A 22,613-nucleotide genomic window follows, 5' to 3' on the forward strand; every position below is an offset into this window, starting at 1 on the left:
GTGGACACATCCTGTCGTTCCTAGAGAGCAGTCCCAAACCCAGTAGTGGATTCTCAGAGATATCCTCCCTGAGAGGAAAGCAGTGTGCTCTTCTGGATACATCTTCAGTTTTAGCTCCTTTTCATGGACGCCTGAGGAAAGAAACCCAGGATCAAGGGCCATGCTCCTCACTCTACTGTCCTGTTTATCGCAGTGATGCTTCCCAGCCTGCCTGGGTCAGGTCTGAGATGGCCACAGTTGTTGTTAGGGAATAATCTGTGAACTTCCGAGGGTCACTGACATCCTTTTGAGGGCTTACATGATCCACGTTATTGACAGAATGTGGCTAGGACACCTTTATTCTCTTCGACTCTGTTCACTTTCCCATCTACGCTAAAGAAAAGACCACGGTGGTCAGAGCATAGGCTTATCCCTAAGCTTTACGGTGAGGAGTAAGCATTGCTTCTGAAGAGTCTCCTTATACAAAATCCCAAATTCCTTATGGACACATACATCTCTGGGCCTGTAAAGTGCTTTATGTGGCTTGGGACATGGGAAATCTTGGAACACTTCCGAAATGCATACCAGTGAGGCTTTGCACTAGTCAGTTCTAGACCCTGAAGGGGTTTCTGGGGCGTGTGGATGAAAAGGCTGCCTGTAGCCTTTGAAAAGCATAGATTGAAAAACAAACAAAAAGGGCGAGATGCTCCTCTTTAACACTTGCGTGTGGAAAACGTCTGTTTTTTAGGTCTGAGACAAGAAGGAAAGAAAAGCAGAAGAGGAGGCCATGAAAACCAGGCAGATCTGCTACAAGCAGTTCTTCACACTCAGTAAATACCAAGGGTTCCACCCAGTTACTTCCTGATCTAGCTAAATAACAGAAAGCAAGTCAACAACATTAGATTGGGGGCATTTCAAGTTCCAAACTTCTGAAAAACATGGACATTTGGAGCTTTTTCTATGGCCCCACGTACACAAAGATGTGATCATAACAGAATACTTGTTCCTATTTTGATAAGGTCAGTTTTCATAGTTCAGATATTACAAAATATTTGGTAGGTCCTCTCTATATAAATGACATCTGGTTTAAAAATAAAGATAAGCTTTACATTGGTCTATGATGCAACATTTGAAACAGATCATTTAAAAATGACCCATCAAGTGAATACTGTTGTTTAGCCAGCTGATGTAGCATCAAGATGCCTTCCAAGTGTTTATGCTTCTACTGAATAGACACATGCTGTTCTCAGTCCTAGTCAGAGAAGCCTATCTTCAGTGGATGGGGGGTTAATGCAGACACAGGACTGCCCAAGATCCTGAGAATAAGTGATAGTTAAAGACTCGATCCTGAACAAGATATTTATAGCATCCCCTCTAAGATTCACGGGGATATTTCAGAAAAGGCTCAAGAGGACGTAAGACTCAGAAGACAGGCAGAAGGGTTTTTATATATGTCATCACCTGAGGTGAGACTTAACCATGGCAACCAAAACCTCATATCAGCTCCATAAGCCTGCACTCAACCTGCACAAGAATGGACCCATTGGGCCAGTGCCATGGCTCAGGGAGTAAGGGCACCTGCTCTAAGGTCTGATTATCCCTTAGTGTTATTCCTGGTTCTCATATAGTAAAAGGAAAGAATCAGTTCTTGCAAGTTGTCCTCTGGTCTCCACACATATGAATGGCCTGTGCGTGCGCACACATGTGCACATGTCCACACACACACACACATACACACACACACACTGTATGTAAGTGAGAAGTGCAATTTAAAAAATTCAGATGACAAGAACAAACTCATAATAGTCAGGCAATGATGGAGGAAGAGCCAAGGGGCCCTACCTCTCACTGCCGAACTCCTTTCTGTTGAGAGATTCAGGGAAAGAGATAGGTACTACTGCCTCCAGCTGTGTACCCCCTGGTGACCCCACTAGGCTTCAAAGCACAGCTGTAATCAAATGGTCACACAGACATGTTACAGAAGAGAGGGCCTGCTTTTGGTCCTGGCTGCCCAGCTAGCTTACACCCGAAATAACCACACAAAAATTGTATTAATTAAATCACTCCCTGGCCCATTATCTCTAGCCTCTTATTGGCTAACTCTCACATCTTGATTTAACCCATTTCTAACAATCTGTATTTACCATGAGGTCATGGCTTACCGGGAAAGATTTAGCATGTCTGACCTGGCGTCTCCATGGCGGCTCTCTCTTTGCTCTTCTTCCTCCCAGAATTCAGTTCTGTCTTTTCTGCCTACCTAAGTTCTGCCCTACAGGCCAAGCAGTTTCTTTATTAACCAGTGAAAGCAACACAAATACAGGAGCCCTCCTACAACACAGACGGCCCTAGATAAACTAATGGGTCACAGAACAAACTGGAAAGACATGAGTCTGGGACAGGTACTAGTGCAACCAGGAGGGGTTAATAGGGATATGAAGGGGAGAAGAGAATGTGTGGGAAGAGAGTAATCCTGACGTGTTATACACCTGCACGAAATTGCCAGATAACAAAATCAACAAGCACAAAGGTAGGCAAAAATGACCATCTACTTAGTAAGTAAAATAGTTATCTATTCTGCAAACACTCAGCACCTAGGATGCCTTAGAACTCTGGGCTCTGGAGAGTACGCTGAAGATAGTCTTTGATGTTAAAGAATGGCTCAAGATGGAATGGCGTTGTTTGGATGAGTCAGTCCTCTGGCTGGAGAGGCACAGCCTGCACATCACCAACCACGGAGACATCAAAGATGTTGAAGGCGCAGAAAGAGGTTCGCTACTGAGGTGGCACAATGCTCTTGACTGACCTGAGTAGCGCTGGCCTGCTTGCCCAACACTTTCCACAGACAGAGAAAATGGTTTGAGTGGTATGAGAAGCTTTACAGCGGCACCCAGCGCCCTCAGCTCCAGTAGAGTGCCCAGTGTCTTCGATGTCGGTGCGAGAGGCATGGGTTATTGTTGTAATAAGAGCGGCAGGGCTGCGTCTCCGGCACCCAGCCGCCCACATGGTTTAGCTTATGCCCCAAAATAATTACACGGAAACTGTATTCTTTTGAACACTGCCTGGCCCATTAGTTCCATCCTCTTATTGGCTAGCTCTTATATATTGATCTAACCCATTTCTAATATTCTGTGTAGTACCACGAGCTGGCTTACCAAGAAAGAACTTAACCTGCGTCTGTGTCTGGTGGGCGAATCATGGCGACTCCTCACTGGGCTTCTTTCTCCCAGCATTCTGTCTGTTTACTCCGCCTACCTAATTTTCTGTCCTATCAAAGGGGCCAAGGCAGTTTCTTTATTACTTAACCAATGAAACAACAGATAGAAAGATGACCCACCTCCATCATTTCCCCTTTTTCTGTTTAAACAAAAAAGAAAGGCGTTCACTTTGACATAGTAAAATTACACAGTTATCAAGCAAAAATTAGTTATAATATTTATATCTATTTTATCCTTTATCATAACTAAGGAAAACTATAACTATAACTAACCATTCTTCAACTCCATCAAAGACTCCAGAAGGATATAATATTACCTAAGCAAACAAGAGATCCAAAACTCTAGAAATGACAGAGACATCTCGCTGCCTGTACAGTCACCCAAAGTTCTTTTGTACCGTTGGGGCATCCATCTTCGGCCTTCAGGCCCATAGTGTTCAGCAGACATTTCCATGAAGCAGGAAATTTCAAAGACAGTTCAGTCACTATCTGCTGTGTCCTGCAGAATGTCTTGCAGACTCTTTTATGAGTCAGGAACCCCGAAAGACCATCTCACCTTTAGGCAAGTTCAGCAGTCCTCTCTCTGCGGGTTCTTTGCATTCAGTTTATGCCCGGCTAGCTCAGTCGGTAGAGCATGAGACTCTTAATCTCAGGGTCGTGGGTTCGAGCCCCACGTTGGGCGCCACTCTGTTGTAATAAGAGCGGCAGGGCTGCGTCTCCGGCACCCAGCCGCCCACATGGTTTAGCTTATGCCCCAAAATAATTACACGGAAACTGTATTCTTTTGAACACTGCCTGGCCCATTAGTTCCATCCTCTTATTGGCTAGCTCTTATATATTGATCTAACCCATTTCTAATATTCTGTGTAGTACCACGAGCTGGCTTACCAAGAAAGATCTTAACCTGCGTCTGTGTCTGGTGGGCGAATCATGGCGACTCCTCACTGGGCTTCTTTCTCCCAGCATTCTGTCTGTTTACTCCGCCTACCTAATTTTCTGTCCTATCAAAGGGGCCAAGGCAGTTTCTTTATTACTTAACCAATGAAACAACAGATAGAAAGATGACCCACCTCCATCAGGTTATATTCTTTACAGCTGCACCCAGCGCCCTCAGCTCCAGTAGAGTGCCCAGTGTCTTCGATGTCGGTGCGAGAGGCATGGGTTATATTCTTTACAGCTGCACCCAGCGCCCTCAGCTCCAGTAGAACACCCAGTGTCTTTGATGTCCGTGTGAGAGGAATGGGTTATAGTCTTGCCTGAATTCTTGCCTCTTGTATCCTGACCACAAGAGAAGTCTTTTCCTCTGACCCACGTTGTGACTTTTCAAGTACAGGTTGTTGGCTGTTCTGATAAACCTTTCTCAGTAGGTTCCCAGTAGGTGGCCTTGTGCCCAGTCTGGCACCTGATTCCCTTTTTCTTCAGTTTTGTGGTATTTCATGACTAGTTCTAACACATTATAACTGAATTTTCTCAAGACAACAAAGAATTGAATATATATAGTTTCCATACCGATTCTGGGTAATGGACAGGAGGAACCTGGGGAGTCAGGGCGAAGAAACGTTTTGACACCACTGATATTTTATTGAAAAAAGTAAAATGTAAAGACAAAAAAAATGTAAATTTAAAAAATCAATAGATTATGAAATCCAAAAATAAGAAAATACAATATCTGAATAATAATCATTATGACTTATATATTAGATATTTAAGTAGTGACAACACATACACGGGTTCAAAAATACATAGAACATCACACAAATTTAACATATATTATAAAACAAATTAAAGTAAAATATTTTTTCCCAAAATTGTGATGTTAGTGAACATAATATTTTTATACAATGCAAATGATAATAGCGATAACAAAATGTAATTTAAAAAAATCCTACAGCATTCTAAAGATGGAATAAAAGTTGCAGTTATAAATAATTTAGAAGTGAAAACAGCAAATGCTCCTGTACTAAGCTCGTGGGATATAGCCAACACTGTACTTAAGAAACTTTATGGATCTAGATGCCTCAAATAGGAGATAGAAGATCGAAAAAAATTGGGCAAAGAATTCATCTCAAGAACTTGGTAAAAAAGAAAACAAATGAAAGTAAAAAGGAGCAGAAAACAAAGAAATCATGCATTTGCCACGTGAGAGCAAACCAAATATGATATATGTGGGAAGATAAAAACATCTTGCTGACATCCAAGATTCATTCTTTCAAATCATCAATAAGCTATTAAAATGTTTACAAACTACATCAAGAAATAAGAGGGCAAAAGACCCAAGAAAAATGAGAAATATGATATGCCCTCAGATATGGTGAGATCTTAAAAATGTGAGAGAATCTAATGTATTATGTTTTATCAAAAATACCAAAATTTTTTATACACTTCATTTAACTGTTTTATTTTAAACCGTCCATTGCATAATCATACAGAGACCTGACTCTCTCCATTGTAGTCATTTTTCTCATCTTTTTACTTTTCCATTCAATTATTTACACTTCCTTCCCTCCTCCCAATCCCCTCCCGCTCCCCAACGCCCCCTCGTCCTCCCTCTCCCACCCTGCTTGACAGAGGGCAGGGAACCCTGCCCTGTGGGAATGCCAAGACCCTCTCTCCTACATCCAGGCCTAGGGAGCTGTATCCATATAGACTAGGGTCCCCAAAAGACAGAACATGCCGTAAAAACAAGTCCCAGTGCCTTTATCAATAACTTCTCAGTCAGCCCCCATTGTCAGCCACAATCGGAGAGTCCGGTTTGATCTCATGCTAATTCAGACCCCGTCCAGCTGGATTTGGTGAGCTCCCATTAGAACAGGCACACTGCCTCAGTTGGTGGACCAACCCCTCGTGGTCCTGACTTCTTTGCTCGTCTTCTTCCTCCTTCTGCCTTTCAACTGGACCTTGGGAGCTCAGTCCGTTCCTCTGATGAGGGTCTCTGTCTCTATCTCCATCCGTCGCCGGACGAATATTCTATGGTGATATTCGAGATAATAAATGAATGATTTTCCTAGACTATTAAGAGTGACCCAAGAAGATATAAGAGAATGTACTCAGACAGAGAGAGAGAGAGAGAGAGAGAGAGAGAGAGAGAGAGAGAGAGAGAGAGAGAGAGAGGAGGGAGGGAGGGAGGGAGAGAGAGAGAGAGAGAGAGAGGTGGGAATTCAGTGGGAAAAATGTACTTGTTAAGAAAGAATTCAAAGAGCCTAGTTCAGAGAGTGTGGTCTACCAGGTCCACAGGACAAAGGCGCATCCTTTCTAGGCAGTGTTCCAGATGGAACGCTCTCTCCTTATTGCATGAAGAAAGAGCAGTCTGCATGCCCACATTAGCGAGACACAACTCCTAGAAGACCTGGGGCAGCCATTAACTTAGAGTGAAATCCTGTCTTGCCGGGAGGGGTATCCTGTCTTCTTCCTACACGTGTCTCTGTCTAAATACACTCATTTTGGTACACTTTGGCTGCTAGTAAAATTCTTTTCTGCATATAATTTGGGATATAATTTTGCTCGAGAAGGAAGAGGACTCCTCAGATGCTGGTGGCAGTGCCTGACCATGCCTTTCTGTGACCACCAACCTGAAGTCCCTCTCGGGGTAGTCCTTCTTGTGCTGCAACGTGGAGGGCAGCAGCGGAGAGAGCTTGGCTCTCGGAAGTCAATCAGCGATGCTGCTCTGTAGGCCCCTGTACCCTCACTTCCACAGTTTCAGCTAACTGCACACGTTGAGAACGCAACTCTTACTTTACAATTAAAATATTTTAGTTGTCATGCAAAAAATGAGTTTTGTTTTATTTTTATACTGTACCCGTTTGTGTAGAACACATAAACGCGTGTCCAGGAGTGTACATAGTGGTGTTGATGTAATGAGTAATAGTGGGAAAGCCAACTAAAGCAACCCATTAAATAGATTATGAAAAATTGAGACTATGAGGGGCCGGAGAGATGGCTCAGTGGTTAGGCTGCTCACTTCACAATCATAGAGGCGTAGAGCTCAGATGGCACCAACCCTGTAATAAACCAGGCCTCTGGTGGATGCCTGCGTCTGGAGCCCTTAGAGGGGCAGATACAAGAGAATCAGCAGGACTTGCTGGCTTCAGGCTTTGCCACAAAACACAAACTCCAGTTTCAGGAAGAGTCCTTGCCTCAAAAGGACAGATGATGAAGTGACAGAGGAGGGCATCTTACACCCCTTCTGGCCTCTTTGCAACCACACACACACACACACACACACAGAGTAACACACAAATGCGAAATCTTCAAAAACAATGTCAAATTATTGTATTGCACCATATACCATTAAAATGAATGAATGAGAGATATATGTAAAATCTCATACACATAATGTTGAGCAAAAACCACAAGGTGTGAAAGTGGTGATTAATATTTGCATCAAGCCTGTGTCCAAATTTGGCTGTAACAGTTTATAAACAGTTTAGCCACATTGGAAATATGGTACCTGCTTTGGGGATGTGTTCTTCAAAATCAGGAAATTAAGGAAAATACTACTGTTATTTATTTCATTTATTTATTTATTTATCTATTTATCTATTTATTTATTTAACATAGGGTCTCCGTGTGTAGACATGGCTGCCTGGAACTTGCTCTATAGTTCAGGCTGGCCTTGAACTCAGAGACCCTCTTGCCTCTGTCTCTTGAGTACTGGGATCAAAGGTGTGTGCCACCAAAACCCAGTTTTTACAGTTAAAATTTTTTTTTTTTTTTTTTTTTTTTGATTTTCGAGACAGGGTTTCTCCTTAGCTTTTGGTTCCTGTCCTGGAACTAGTTCTTGTAGACCAGGCTGGCCTCGAACTCACAGAGATCCGCTAGCCTCTGCCTCCCGAGTGCTGGGATTAAAGGCGTGCGCCACCACCGCCCAGCTAAAATTTTTATTCAAATTTTTAATTAGCCTTTTAAAAGTATTCCTTTATTTTATCTGCAAAGATTATTTTTGAAACCATTTTTTTCAAAGCAGTTTTAAGGTTCTAGGAAATTAGGAGGAGTGCACGTGGATTCCCCACACACCTGAGCTTCAGCGAGGCTCTAACAACAAGAGAAGGCAAGCAGGTCTCCTGTCTCTGGAAGTCACTGAGGAAAACTACCACACGCCCTCCTTCATTACATTTCTGTTTTTCTTAGTTTCAGTAAAAATATATTAAGTGAAAAATTTCCAGAAACAAAAAATTCAAGTTTTTAATTGCTTGTTGTTCTGAGTAACGTGTTGAAATCCTGCGCCAATCTGGCCCATCTCACCTGGAAAGTGTGTCCTTGCGGTAAAAACTCCCTGCATGTTGACTGACTAACTGCTTTAGCGATCAGATTAATTGGCCTGGTGTTAGCAGACCCACCCATCCCCCCCAAAATCCAAGCAGCTCAGAGGGCTATGTGAAGAGGAGCTCCAAAGAAGAAAGAATCAGCTATTCGACTACTTTGAAAGCATCTTCTTAGATCTCAGCTAGATGTTTTGCAGTACTTGATTAAGTAAGGTCAGCATTTATAATAAAAACTAGGCAAATGAAAACTAGCACACTTGTTTCTCAAGGGAAAATAGATGTTAAATTAGAAAAGTAATATTGTTAAAGAAAAATTTTTGGCTCAGGAACAAAGACTATTGGCATTTCATGATTAATATTGCTGATGGCTTTTAGCAAATATGTTATTAATCTATGATGAAGATAGAGACTTAAAAATGTTATTTTACCATATCAGGAACTAGAGTAGGAAACCTCTGATATAGCATGTGAAGGCTTCTTTTCCTTCAAGACACCCGCTCTTTGATTTCTGCCTGCTTAATGTCCCTCAAGTGGCAGCTGGAGGCTCCCAACTCCATGAGGCTGCTTAGTTCTCCAAATCACTGGCGTTTACTCATCTTTTGACTAATGCTGCAAATAAGAATGTGTTTCAAAGGAAAAGACAGCAGAAATCCCTTTGCTGGAGACTCTCAAAGTTCATAGGTTTGAGCCCTAATCCACAGTGTGAGTGTGTTTGGAGACCAGCTTTTAGGAGATAAGCAAGGTTAAATGGGGTCAGAAAGATAAAGCATTAGCTCCGTATGGTTAATGATCTCTCCTCTCTCTCATAGGATCCTTGGGTATTTGCCCAAAGGACTCCAAGTCAACATCACAGAGACACTTGCACATCCATGTTTACTGAAGCACTGTTTGCAATAGCTGAGACACAGGACCATTCTAGGTGTCCATTAACAGAGTAGTGTTGAGTCCCTGCATGGCCTCGGGGGAACTGGATCTGACTGGGCCAGTGGGGGAATAAAGAAAAGGTAGACAGACAGACAGACAGATGCATGCACGCATGGACACATGCAGGCGCACACATATACACACACATACACAGAGTGGGGTAGAGTTGGAACAGGTAGGACAAGTTGTATTGGACTCTGATGGAGAAACCTCAACACTCCAGGAACTCAGTGTGTTTATTATCTAGAGTTGAACAGAGAGGTGTTATTGCACACAGCTGAAAAAGGAGGTGGAGTTTGTGGCATATAGCAGCATCAAAAACACAGCTTAGCTATCTTGGTAGGACCGTTTTCTGCAGGGGAGCAGTCTTCAGCTCTTAAAGAGCCGCGGTACACATTTTCTGCACACATTATTAGCATCCCCAGAAGGAACAGGGAAAGCCTTTAGCATTCCTCTGAGTCTCCCAGTGGGGAGGCTTTTCCATGCCAAGGTGGTCTAAGGCTCTGGGCTCCTTGACATGGCTGTGCCTCTGCCAACAACACACTCAGGGTGTCCTCTTCTTCCTGCAAAGCAAAGGTAGCACAGATTTTGTTCACGTACAATATGAGATGCCTTGACATCTCCCAATGGGTGTCTTAGTTAAGGACCTACAATACCACAGGTTTCCTAAATGTATTTGATGCTAAGGGTTTCTTTTCTGAGTACTTTTGTATTTCATAATAGTTTCACTGACATAGAATTAGAAGTTGCATCAACATTGCGGGATTCCCCAATCTCTCTCATTTCTATGTTTTAATTTTTAATGGACAACTGCTATTTATACATATGTGATACACTCTTATGTTTTGATCTGTTCATGTGTTCTAGACAGAGTCATTTAAGCTAGGTGTTTATTGCCTCCGTGGTTTACCTTTTTGTGGTTAGGAGGATAAAGCCCCACCCTCTCAGCAGCTTTGAAATAAATAGTGAACCCACAATATACTGTGACCGATAGCCACCGTGTATGCAGTGGCACAGAGTACTAAAACTTGTTCTTCCAGCGTAACTGGAACTTTGCATCCAGAGATCAGCATCTTCCTTTCTTCGTGGTCCTCCCCTTCCTTAGCAGTCCCTGGGAAGCATCTCTCTGCTCTTTCTATCTGGAAAACCTCTGTGGATTCCATGTATGGGGCTAGGAAGTATTTCTTTCTGTAACTGGCATATTTCACTTTTCATAATGCTATCTCCCAAATTACAGAATTTACTTCTCTTTCCATGTTTATGTAACTGCACTGTGCTTTTTTAAACATATTCTGCTGTTGATAGACACCTAGGTTGGTTCCATATTGTTGCTGTTATTAATGACACTGAAAACTGAATAGCCCCATGCAGAAGATTAGAATCGAACCACTTTCTAATAATACATATGAAATCATTTCAAAATGAATTAGCAACTTCAATGAAAGACACTAGGCTATGCAAATACTACAACAAATGAACGAATGAACAAACAAACCCTAGGAAGAAAGCTTTATGTTATTAGTCTGGGCAATATTTTATTATTATTTATTTTGTTATTTTGTGTGACCCCAGAAACAGCAGAAGCAGAAACAGATGGATGAGGGTCACCACAGACCAAAGGCTCTCACATCTAAGGAGACAGAGTGAGAGACAGCCCACGGACTAGCAAATTTCCAAATGGTACATCTGACAGAGAGTCAGTGCCCAAACTCAAGAACAAAACAAGGGACCTTGGCTGTGTAGCAAGTTCAGGCTAGCCTGTGCTACATGAGACCATGTCTCAAGAAACCAAGAGACAGAAGGGAGAGAGAGAGGGGGAGAGAGAGATAGAGAACATTGACAGATAAATGGGAGTGCACAATGCCTATTAATCATCAGGAAAATGCAAATTCAATTAAAGCCACAATGAGCCATCACACTGCCCCAGTAGCCATAATTACTGACAAGATAAATAAATATTGGTGAGGATGCAGGAAAGGGAACCCTGATGGCATTCAGTCAGCAGGTATATAAATTACTATAGATATTTTGGAAATAGTATAGTTGTTCCTGAAAAACTGATAACTGAAGCTGAGCGTGTTGGTGCATGCTGGAAATTCCAGCCTTTGGGGAGCGGAAACGGTCTCAGCACCCCCATAATCCCATCTTAAAACAAACAATAAAAAGAAGTAAAGTTCTAAAAAGATGACTATAGAACCCAACAGTCCCACTTCTTAGTATCTATCTGGAGGAATAGAAGGTGGTATGTTAGAGAGATACCAACCTCTGTTCCTGTTAGCATTACTCCTAATGCCCCAGAAATGGATGCAGCCCAAGTATACACCAGTGGGCAAACATATGAATGGAGAAAGATACATACAGTCAATGTATTCATTTTGATTCATACTGATTTGTACTTATGACTTGTTCATAATAAATACCAACTATATACAGTATCTAGGCAACAATTAAACAAATGAAAAATTTTAAGTTTCTAAACAAATTTTTTTGAATCATTTGAAATGAAATTGTTTTTAAAACATTTAGCATGAAAAGTTTGGTGTGCTCTGATAGTGTCTGACATGCAATCTAAAGGTACATTAGTGTGCACTTGGCAAACGTCTTGCCTACTAATTAAAGAACTAAGTGTTGTGCATTTAGAACTGCAACCTTCTTTTTTATTTAAAGTTGAAACATGCTCAAAGTAACTACAAAAGTTTTCTGACAGGTTGACATATAAGAAGAGACAGGAAGATAAAACAAAAGATGATGTTCATGGATTACAAAAATCAGTTTATATTTTAAAATCGTATTTGAGATGAAGAAGGAATATATAATAAATGACTGAATTTTATTGGGGAAAAAGCCAAGCAATCATTTGAAATCATAAGTGTCTTCTTGACTCAGAAAGCACATAATTTATGAATGACTTAGTGGAGGGAAAGGCGCCCTTGCCTGTTTGGCTTGCCCCCCAGGTGGTGATAAAAGCCGTGCGAAGCAAAGAGAAGCCAAAGAGACAGATGTAAGCAGGATACAGAGTTCTCTTCTGAGGACTCGGTGGTGAGCTTTGATTTTTTGGAATAAGTTGACCCAGGTTATAGGACACTCCACACTTTGTGTCACCTGAGTGAATACAGCTCCCTTCCCGAGTCTGACATCTGGGAGACCACTGCTTCCTTCCTTCTCTCTCCAAAGCCTTCTGCCAGATATTGCAGAGTCAGCCCGGGGCTCTTATTTTCTCTGCTACCATCTTCGGCTTGCCAAGCTTCAATTTTGATGATCTGTCGTAATTATAAGGATGGTGGAGAAGGAAGGGCTACTCATAAGCGATGTTGAAAACTCTTCGCCCTGGAATTATATTGCATATTTAATTTTTTGCTTACAGACACGAAAATGGGTCCTGCCAAATAATTACATATCTAATTGTCACATCACAAATGAATGCTAAAGTTTCACATTCATTTACCGGATGCAAAGACACATTCTTTGGCAAGTCGTTATTTACAAATGGGAGAAGGTTTTGCTAATTTGTAGTCTCAAAGTTGAACATCACTTTAGAAAAATAACAAAAGCTTCTTAGAGAAAAGCAAGGTGTTAATTTTGTTTTACTTTGCTATTTCGATGGGTGTGGATCTTGTCTTTGCTCTGTTTGTTTGTCCTTGCAAGACTGAAGGTTGAATTTGGAGCCCCATTCAGGCTAGGCGGGTACTCCACCACTGAAATACATCACTAGCCTTCATGTTTTGGTTTCAACGTGGAAGATGCACTGGTGTTCTGTTCTGTTAGTGATAAATCCGATATATAAATTGTGACCTTAGTGAAATTTTACTTTATTTGCTTTAGAAAAAAGACTCTTTTAGAGACATTTGGGTCTATGAAAAAATCATAATGTTAGTACAAAAGACTCACTCCACCTCAGTTTTCCCCAGCATTAATAACTTGCACATTAGGTTAACATATTTATTGTTACCAATGGGCCAACATTGAGGTTGGGAGGTGGCTCAGTGGATCAGGTGCTCGTGGTGTAAGGATCCCCAGTGGTCCATGTGCAACTGTAATTTCAGGGCTGAGTACAGACCGTGTTTGTCTTTCTGGGTCTGGGTTCCTTACTCAGGATGTTTTGTTTTTTTTTTTTCCTTCTAGTTCCATCCATTTGCCTGCAAATTTCAAGATGTCATTGGTTTTCTTTTTTTTTTAACCACTGAGTAATATTCCAATGTGTAAATATATCATATTTTCTTTATCCATTCTTTGGTTGAGGGACATACAGGTTGTTTCCAGGTTCTGGCTATGACAAATATGGTATGTACTCACTCATAAGTGGATATTAGACATAAAGCAAAGGATAACCCAGGCTATAATCCACAACCCCTGAGAAGCTAGGCAACAAGGAGGACCCTAAGGGGGTCACCCTAAGAGGAAAGGGAAATAGTTAAGATCTCCCAGGTAAATGGTGGCAGGGGGAGGGTAGAAGGGAGAGGATGAGGCTTGAGAACATGAAGGATGGAGTTGGGGGAGGGATGGAGTGGGAGAGCAAGGAAAGAGATATCTTGATAGAGGGAGCCATTATGGGGTTAGGGAGAAACCTGGTGCTGGAGAAATTCCCAGGAATCCCCAAGGATGACCCCAGTTAAGAGTCCTAGGCATAATGAGAGGATGTCTGAAAAGGCCTTCCCCTATAATCCGATTAGTGACTACCCTATCATCATAGAACCTTAATCTAGTAACTGATGGAAGCAGATGCAGAGATCCACAGAGCCAAGCACTGGGCTGAGCTCCTGGAGTTCAGTTGACAAGAGGGAGGAGGGATCATATGAGCAAGGGGGGGGTGGGGTCAAGATCATGATTGGGAAAACCAGCCACAAAGACAGCTGACCCAATCTAGTGGGAGCTCAGGACAACTGGGGAACCTGCATGGGACTAACGAGGCCCTCTGAGTGTGAATAACAGTTATGTGACTTGATTTGTTGTGTGGGCCCTGGCAATGGGACCCGGACTTATCCTGGGTGCATGAACTGGCTTTTTGGAGCCCATTCCTTATGGTAGGATACCTTGCTCAGCCTTGATATAGGGGATAGGGCCTTGGTCCTGTATCAACTTGGTATGCCGGATTTTGTTGACTCCTCAAGGGAGGTCTTACCCCCTCTGAGAAGTGTGGTCAACTTAAAATAGTAGCAATAGACACAGACAGGCACTGATTAAGGAAAACAAACAGAGAAAGTGAGTGAGTGAAAAGTTACTCAAGGTAACATGCTGCCATTTAAAGCATGAAAATGTGCAGTGTGCCACACACATTATCGGTCAGGCCAGAACCAACAAAGGAACCCCCAAGGAAGGACACAGAGTAACAAGAACAGATTCTGTGCTTGAAGTGAGAGGCTCCATTTGGAAGACAGCTGACAGTTTCTTTCTTACAACATTAAACATACTCAGACCCTACAGTTCCTCAGCTGTACTCCTTGGTATTTACCCAAGTCAATTAGGAAGTTATTCTCATGTTAAAACTTGCACACAGACAGTGGTAGTAGTTTTGTGTATAATTGCCAAACTCGTCTTTCAGAACTTGAGCAGAGAAATAAACTTCGGTCAAATCAGAAAATGGAATATTATCCAATGTTTTAAAAAATGAAAGGAACCAAAATGAAAGTCACAAAAAGAAAAGAGGGGCCCTCAAATATGTACCACAAAAAGAAAAGAGGGGCCCTCAAATATGTACGCCTAAGCAAAAGGAGCCAGTCTGTAAAGCTGTGGACTGTGTGATTCTGCTTATCCTGAAAAAGATAAAGTATGGAGATGACAAAAGAAGTCCTTGGTTACCTAAGATGACAGGGCACAGAGATATGAATACAGACCACAGAGGGGTTTTGGATGACGAAACTAGGAATGATGGATACACATCTGTTTAAACCTACAGAGTAAACCAGCTGAAAGGGAACCCTGGTGTTGGCGGGTCCCTAGAGTGTTGATGATATATCATTGTAGACTCCTCAGAGGAAGGAAGTGTACTTCCCCTATGTTAGACATTTTGTATTTGGATTGTATAGGCATGTCATATGTGGGAATCTGTACTTAGAGTTTCCTTTGCAGAGAACTTAGAGCTGCTATAAAATATATTTGAAGAAAAAAAGCATCTGAAAGATTCAAAACTCAAGACAAAATGAAACAAAATTGACACTTTGATTTGCTTACAGATAATTGCTAAAAGTATGAAAGCTAAGATTATGAAAGTCTGGGTTTAGAAACTCTCTATAGATTAAAAACGATAGCATGATATTCTTTTTCGGTTCCATCAAAGAATCTGATAGTCAGGTTTTGGTTGAAGAAAGAGAATATTTTATCTGCAGATGTATTTTGTGTGGTGCTGAACAGGAAGACCCCCGTATGGCAACTGGAAGGATGAGGATTCAAGTCTCGGGTAGCCTGATGAAGTCACCGGGGATCTTCCTCACTGGAAGGGGTGGCTAGGTCACTATGGAGAGGTTCTGTAGCCAGATGGCCCTGTTCATCTTTTCTTTCCCATCACTAAACCTGTAACAAATTCTTAAACTTCGCTTCACATGTTCTTAGAAGGGATGGATGATTCCTCTGGGCTGGTCGTTCTGAGCAATTAACCTGGTAGCCTCTCTGAATGGACAAACACAGAGACAGTCATCCCATGATGCATCAGTTCCTGGGAAACTAAGTTAAAATAATTTCTGATGAAAACAATATTCTATGTGATGCACTTTTAAAACAATTTATTTGAGGGAACTATGTTTTGAAACCAGGAAAATATTGATTTCTCTGGTGGTGAGAGATTGTTTTTATAAATGTTAAGTGCTCAGTCTTGAAGAATTCTAAAGTCATAGGGCGTGGATTTCTAAACTAAGCCAAAGAACACACCACACTGCCCTTGGAAACCAGATATAAAGGTCTTTGCCAGTGAGATGTTTGATAAGGGGTAGACACACATCTTATGATCAAAACAAGACTGAAAGTGAAATTTGCCTCAAATTTGTGAAGCCACAGGGATTAGACATTTCAAACTGTGAGATCACTTGTGACAAATTATTTGGTTTGTGTGAATATCAATATAATATATCTTTATTTTAATGATATGTAATGTGTTATATAAATATATATTCTGATTGTTTTCCATTGTTGAGCTTTTCTTTATGCTAAATATAAATTCCTTTCCCTGAAAGGGTAATTTAGATTTATTTCCAAATGGTCTCAGCTGTTTTTTATTTTTATTTTTTTTAAAAAGCAAAGCAAAGCAAAACAAAACCCTCCAAACCTTCTCCAGCCAGTTTGGCCTCATATTCTGCTTAATACAATCTTACTGTTAACGGCCTCATCACCAGTTCATCATCCTTTCAATAATGCAGTGTAAGTGGCTAAACCCCTGGAGCTGATTGCATCACAAAGGGATTAGCCCAGTCCCATCCTAAGAATTAAATCTGTAGACAAAGGGCAGACAGCTGGGCCTCTGCATCTATTTGATACCAGTTATTAGCTACATGCATTAGGTCAGTCTGCACTCCCCGTACATTCAGAATGATAAGTGTTCTAGCTGCAGCCTCAAGACCCTGTTCCTAAAATATCAACATTCTTCCGCAAGCTTTAAGTACTCTGCACCATGGTTAATAGCAAGCGAGGTTATAGAGGGACACTTAAGGCAGCTGGTGTATGTGTGTGTGTGTGTGTGTGTGAGTGTGTGCATGCACACTCACGCACACATTCTGAATGCTGGTTGGTTGTTTGGGAGTCTGGAGACTGTAGCGCTGAGAGGGTTCTTGGCAAAGACCCCGAAGTGTTGTCTGAAATCCCTCAACACTGATGCTTTCCTCCCCTGAGTTCCTTAAGAGGGTTACTTCCTTTTCTGCCAATTCCACTGCCTATGGAAGAATTGAGTCTAGAGTCAGAACCGCAGTGAACAATATCATGTTTTTTACTTCTACTTCCTGATTGGTTATCTTTTAGGTTACTGAAGAAAAATCCATCTCTGGATGTGTGTTTGCTTTTGGAGATACAATACCTGAGGGGAACATGTTTCGATAGTCCACCTTTATTCTAGGTTTACTACTTACATGTGATTTACATATTTGCAGGCAGGCTGGTCTTAGGAGGCAAATTTTAAGGCATTTTGTTACCATCCGTGATTAGAGTCTGAGGTTTGGATGCTCTGTCCACTGTCAGTCTCATGCCTTCCCAAGATGCTGTGCAAATGTGCTTCTGTTGTTTTCTGCTGTGGTACTTCCTGTGAAACTCCTTGTCAAGTGGGATTATATATTTATAAAGAGGCTACATTTGAAATGCCTTTCCCCAGTACCACGGTTTGATGGTGCCCGTGATGTGCCTGGCAGCCAGACATGAATCTCATTTCCATTGAACTTTGTTTCAGCCCTGAGTTCATGATGTTACCCAGTTTGACTTTAACACAATCATTCAAATTAGCCTAGTCCTAGAAACCAGGACCTGATGGATATTGGGAGAGATATAAACTAAATTGTATTAGAACAATAATAATGTGAGCAGATAATTAGCTTTAGACTTCTGGGGTGAATTTAAACAGTCTAACTAAGCAGGTTTAGATATAAGCTGTGCACAGTCCTTGTCTCACTGATAAGTAAAGAAATCAGTGTTGAATGTGTGAGGCCAAGGAGACGTCTCCAGGGTCTGAAAATCTACCAGATGGTTAGGCAGTCCTAAAGCGACTTCGTGTCTGTGTCAAAAAAGCAGCACTGATTACTTCATTTAGATTTCTCAGAATTTCACCAGCTCAGATGAAGAACAGGAGAATGAAAAATTCTCCTTAAATGGATGGAAAATGTTAAATTTTATTTATGGCTATGATGTCCAAGACATGTTGCAAAAGAAATACAAGCGGTGCATCGAACTGGCAACAACCTCTTCCCAATAACCTCCAGTGCAGTTTGTCTGCTGTTTCCCAGAATTCCTTTACTGTGTCTGGTGTGTAAGGGATGGTCCTCAATTAGTTGTGCTATGCTTCCTCTTGCTTGGTAAGCATTTTTGGTCAAACAAGGAATGGCAGAGTCCCACAATTAGATCAAAAGATCAATCCTAATGTACCGTTTTCTCCTCACCCTCCTGTTGTAATAAAGTGGCTGCGGCTCTCCAGGGGACAACCCCAAATCCTAGGACTGATATTTCTAAATTAGCTGACTCTCTGACCTCGCTGGTAATTGCGTTAGTTTATCAATGTTCAACACAATTTATTACTCTCCAATATGTACCAAAGTGTTTATCTCTCAACACTAACAATATTAAAAAGTCTAAACTATCTATTGCAGCACAAAGAGGCACCCTTTCATTAGGGAAAACATAAACGGGTGGGAAATGTCACATGACCTGTCTCTGTAAGGAAGAGGGGTGACAGGAGACAGAGAACAGCTGTCGCTGCTTTAATTTAGTGACGCTATGTTACCAAAATCTAAAAAAGAGAAATTAAGGGTTGCTTCTGTTTGTGTGTGTGACACAGGAACAGAGTGACGCTTTCTGCAATACTACAGCCATGGCCTCGTTTCAAGATAAATGCATGGCACCTATAAAACCTTACCAAAGCGTTGGAAGGCGACAGCTGTGGTAGCAGCTTGCTTTGACTTTAAACATCATACACTTTAAGGAGAAAAAGGCATTAAGGCCATGAGTCCTATTTTGGGTTGTAGAAAATCAGCATCCCTTTCGTGCCTCATCGTGAGCATTTTTATCTCGTTATTTAAGCTTTGTGTTTAATTACAGCGGCGGACAATCTGCAATGGAGCTCAGTTGTTATTAGATGAAATAAAGGCAATGTGACATTGAAGGTTTGTAACATACATGTCTGTTTTTAACCCAGTTTGGGCAAGGAAAGTGGCGTGAGCACTACTGAGAGCCACATGAAGAACTGAGATCCAGTTTTAATAATGGGCTGGCTTTAACCGACGCCCCCTTCCCTTGGTTCTGGGGTGTTTCCTTTCCTCACGGATGGTAAAGCAGCTAGGCTGAGTTTGGTCCACCCCATCCTCTCACCTATTCACACTGCTTCCTCCCCGCCTCCCATTTCCCTCCCCCTCCTCCAGCCCCTCTCCCCCTCCCCCCACTCCTCTTCTCCTCCCTCTCCAGTCCCAAGAGCAGTCAGGGTTCCCTGCCCTGTGGAAAGTCCAAGGTCCTCCCTCCTCCATCCAGGTCTAGGAAGGTGAACATCCAAACTGTCTAGGCTCCCACAAAGCCAGAACATGAAGTAGGATCAAAACCCCGTGCCATTGTCCTTGGCCTCTCGTCAGCTCTCATTGTCCGCCATGTTCAGAGAGTCCGGTTTTATCCCATGCTTTTTCAGTCACAGTCCAGCTGGCCTTGGTGAGCTCCCAATAGATCGGCCCCACTGTCTCAGTGGGTGGGTGCACCCCTCGTGGTCCTGACTTCCTTGTTCATGTTCTCCCTCCTTCTGCTCCCCACTAGGACCTTGGGAGCTCAGTCTGGTGCTCCAGTGTGGGCCTCTGTCTCTATCTCCATCCATCGCCAGATGAAGGTTCTATGGTGATATGCAAGATATTTATCAGTATGACTATAGGATAGGTTCATTTCAGGTTCCCGATCCTCAGGTGCCCAAGGAACTAAGGTTGGATAGGTGAGCAGGGAAACTCATATCTTAGTTAAGGGAGCCACCTAAGGGTTGGCAAGAGACTTGAACTTGGAATGGCTACCAGGTGCGCAGGGCAATGTCCCCAGTTAGTTCCTTGGGCACCTGAGGATCGGGAACCTGAAATGAACCTATCCTATAGTCACACTCTTATTATGCTGCAGTCCTGTGATCTCTCTTCACTTCTGAGAAACGAGCTTCAGGGGTAGCTCAGACTCAAGTAATGTTGTTCCTGAGACTCACAAGCCATTTGCTATCTTCATCCTAAAATAATGCTTTTTTAGAATGACAGATCATTTAATTTCTTATTATTGTCATTACTTTATTAGCAATCACAAGCCTAATAGTCTTTCAGAGGAAGATATATTTTAATTTACTTTATTTATTGGTAGCTCATTTCAGTGCAAACAATAAAATTTCTTCAGTAAGGGAATGATCGTATTTCAGCGTAGAACTCTTTGGAACCATTTTTGGAAAACATTGTTCTAAATGCACAACAAAGTCATGGAAATCCTTCAGCTTTTGGAAGCATCCAACTTCTTTTCTTTTAATTGAAAATTGATTTCTTGTTTTATGCAATGTATTCAGATTAACTCCCTTAACTCTTCCCATATTATCTCCACCTCCCCATCCACCCAAATCCACAACCTTTCTTTCTCTTTAGAATACAGAATGCCATCTAATAATAAACAAATAAATAAAAACCAGAATTAGACAAAACAAACAAGCAAATACAAGAAAAAGAGCCAAAGAAAAAGAACAGAAAACATATACAGATGCAGGAACATACATGTTCACACATACAGAAGCCCTGTTCAAAACACAAAACCAGAAACCATAATATAAACACAAAGGACCTTTAAAGTGGGAGGGGATTAAAGCCCTGACAAAGCATTATGAGACAAAAAGTCTCCAAAACTGCCATTGAGTTAATTGTGTTTTGGCTACTTACTGCTAGGCCTGGGATCTGCCCTTAAGAATACTTTGTATGACCAGTGAGACTCTGTTGAAGAAAGCTAATTTTTCATTTGCAAGTGGTTATCAATAGCCTCCAACTTCTTAATTCCAGTCCAGGGTCTCCTTGTTATTTAAAGTACATTAACATTGCCAACTCAAGTGAAGAGACCTCGAAGTCTGCCCACTTTGTGTGTTGTTCAACCTAAAGTACACATGTGAATGACCCCACTGGACTTAGATTGAACTTTCTGTATATTTCAAATGTCATTTATAGTTATTGTTATGCATGTGACATGAATGACCGCATGTAGAACTCAAAAGATAGCTTTTCAGACTTGGTTTTCCTGCCATGGGTTCCAGAGACCGAAGTGAAGTCATCAGGCTTTCAAGGCAAGCTCTTTGTTCCATGGAGTCATCCCTCTGGCCCTTAGGTTAAACTTCTTGAGCCCTTTACATTTTGAATCATCCATTTTACACACTCCTTGCATCCTCTCACAGAAATGCTCTAAATGAAGCTCTCCCCAGATTCGGATTCTTATTCAGATGCTCGAGTTAGCCTTCCATCATTTGTTGATTATAAAGTGTGTGTCTATGCGTGCACTGTAGCCTGGGAGTGGAGACCAAGGACAACATGCCAGAGAGCACTCAAGTCTGTCACCATGAGAAGAGGCCATGCCATGTATGCAATGACAAGCTAAAGGGAGGCTCTCTCATCTATGGAATCCCCACTTCACCACCCTGCCCACACGTCTCCTCCCTCTCCTTTCTTTTTCACTTTGCTCATTTAAAAAGTATATGTGACATGACATGGGCATGTATGCCTTTGATCTCAGCACTCGGGCACATCACTGAGTTTGAGGTCAGCCTGATTCATGTAGTAAGTTCCAGGTCATCCAAGGCTGCTTAGTGAGAGCTTGGCTCAAACCAAACAAATACATAAGTGAATAGATAAATGAAAATATGTAATGTGAATGTACAAAAGAAATGGTTTACAGAAGCAAAGGTGACTAATGGTAGTGGGGACCCACAGGAAAGTGGGAGGTAAGAGTGTCAAGGGAAGCCCCTCAGTGTATATGCTTATACCATGTCCTTCTGCAGCACACTACTGTGCACAATGAATATACACCATACAAATGAAAACCAAAAATTTAACGCATGGATACTATATTTTATCAGTTCCCTTCTTGCCCTTCTTCCTCTGACTCCTCTCACGTCTCCCTCAGTTCCTTTTCAAATTCACTCAAACAAACACATAAATACAACATGCGGAGTCTGTTTATGTTGCTCATAGGCATATGTTTTAGGGTGACTGCTTGGTATTGGGTAATTAGTTAGGGGGCTCATCTGTGGGGAAGATTGATTCTTCCTCTCTCAGCATTTGTTAATTGACTACATCTCTTCATCAAGGGGAGTCTAAATTTTTTTAATTAAAAACTCAAAATTTAAAGTATTTAGAACTAATGTAAGATATATAAATCATAGTTTAAAACATCTGATTTCACATTTTATAATACTTTAAATTTTCCAATATATATGCACGATATTTTTTGAAATTCTCTCTTGAATGAGTGTGATAGTTGAGAATTGAGTAGTTGGAAACTCTTTTCTATTTTTTAAACTATGGTTTTCGACATTAATTGTGGCACACCTAACAATACAAACAGAAAGCAGAAGCTGC

At 41.6% G+C, this 22,613-nt stretch overlaps 1 non-coding gene across 1 annotated transcript; it reads left to right on the forward strand.

Moving 5' to 3' along the window:
* Positions 1 to 3,802: 3,802 nt before the first annotated feature.
* Trnak-cuu (transfer RNA lysine (anticodon CUU)) lies at positions 3,803 to 3,875 on the forward strand. Its single transcript has one exon. It is a non-coding gene; the product is annotated as a tRNA-Lys (tRNA).
* Positions 3,876 to 22,613: the final 18,738 nt, after the last annotated feature.

This window comes from Chionomys nivalis, chromosome 12 (genome assembly GCF_950005125.1).
Source record: "Chionomys nivalis chromosome 12, mChiNiv1.1, whole genome shotgun sequence".
Classification (NCBI taxonomy): Eukaryota; Metazoa; Chordata; class Mammalia; order Rodentia; family Cricetidae; genus Chionomys; species Chionomys nivalis.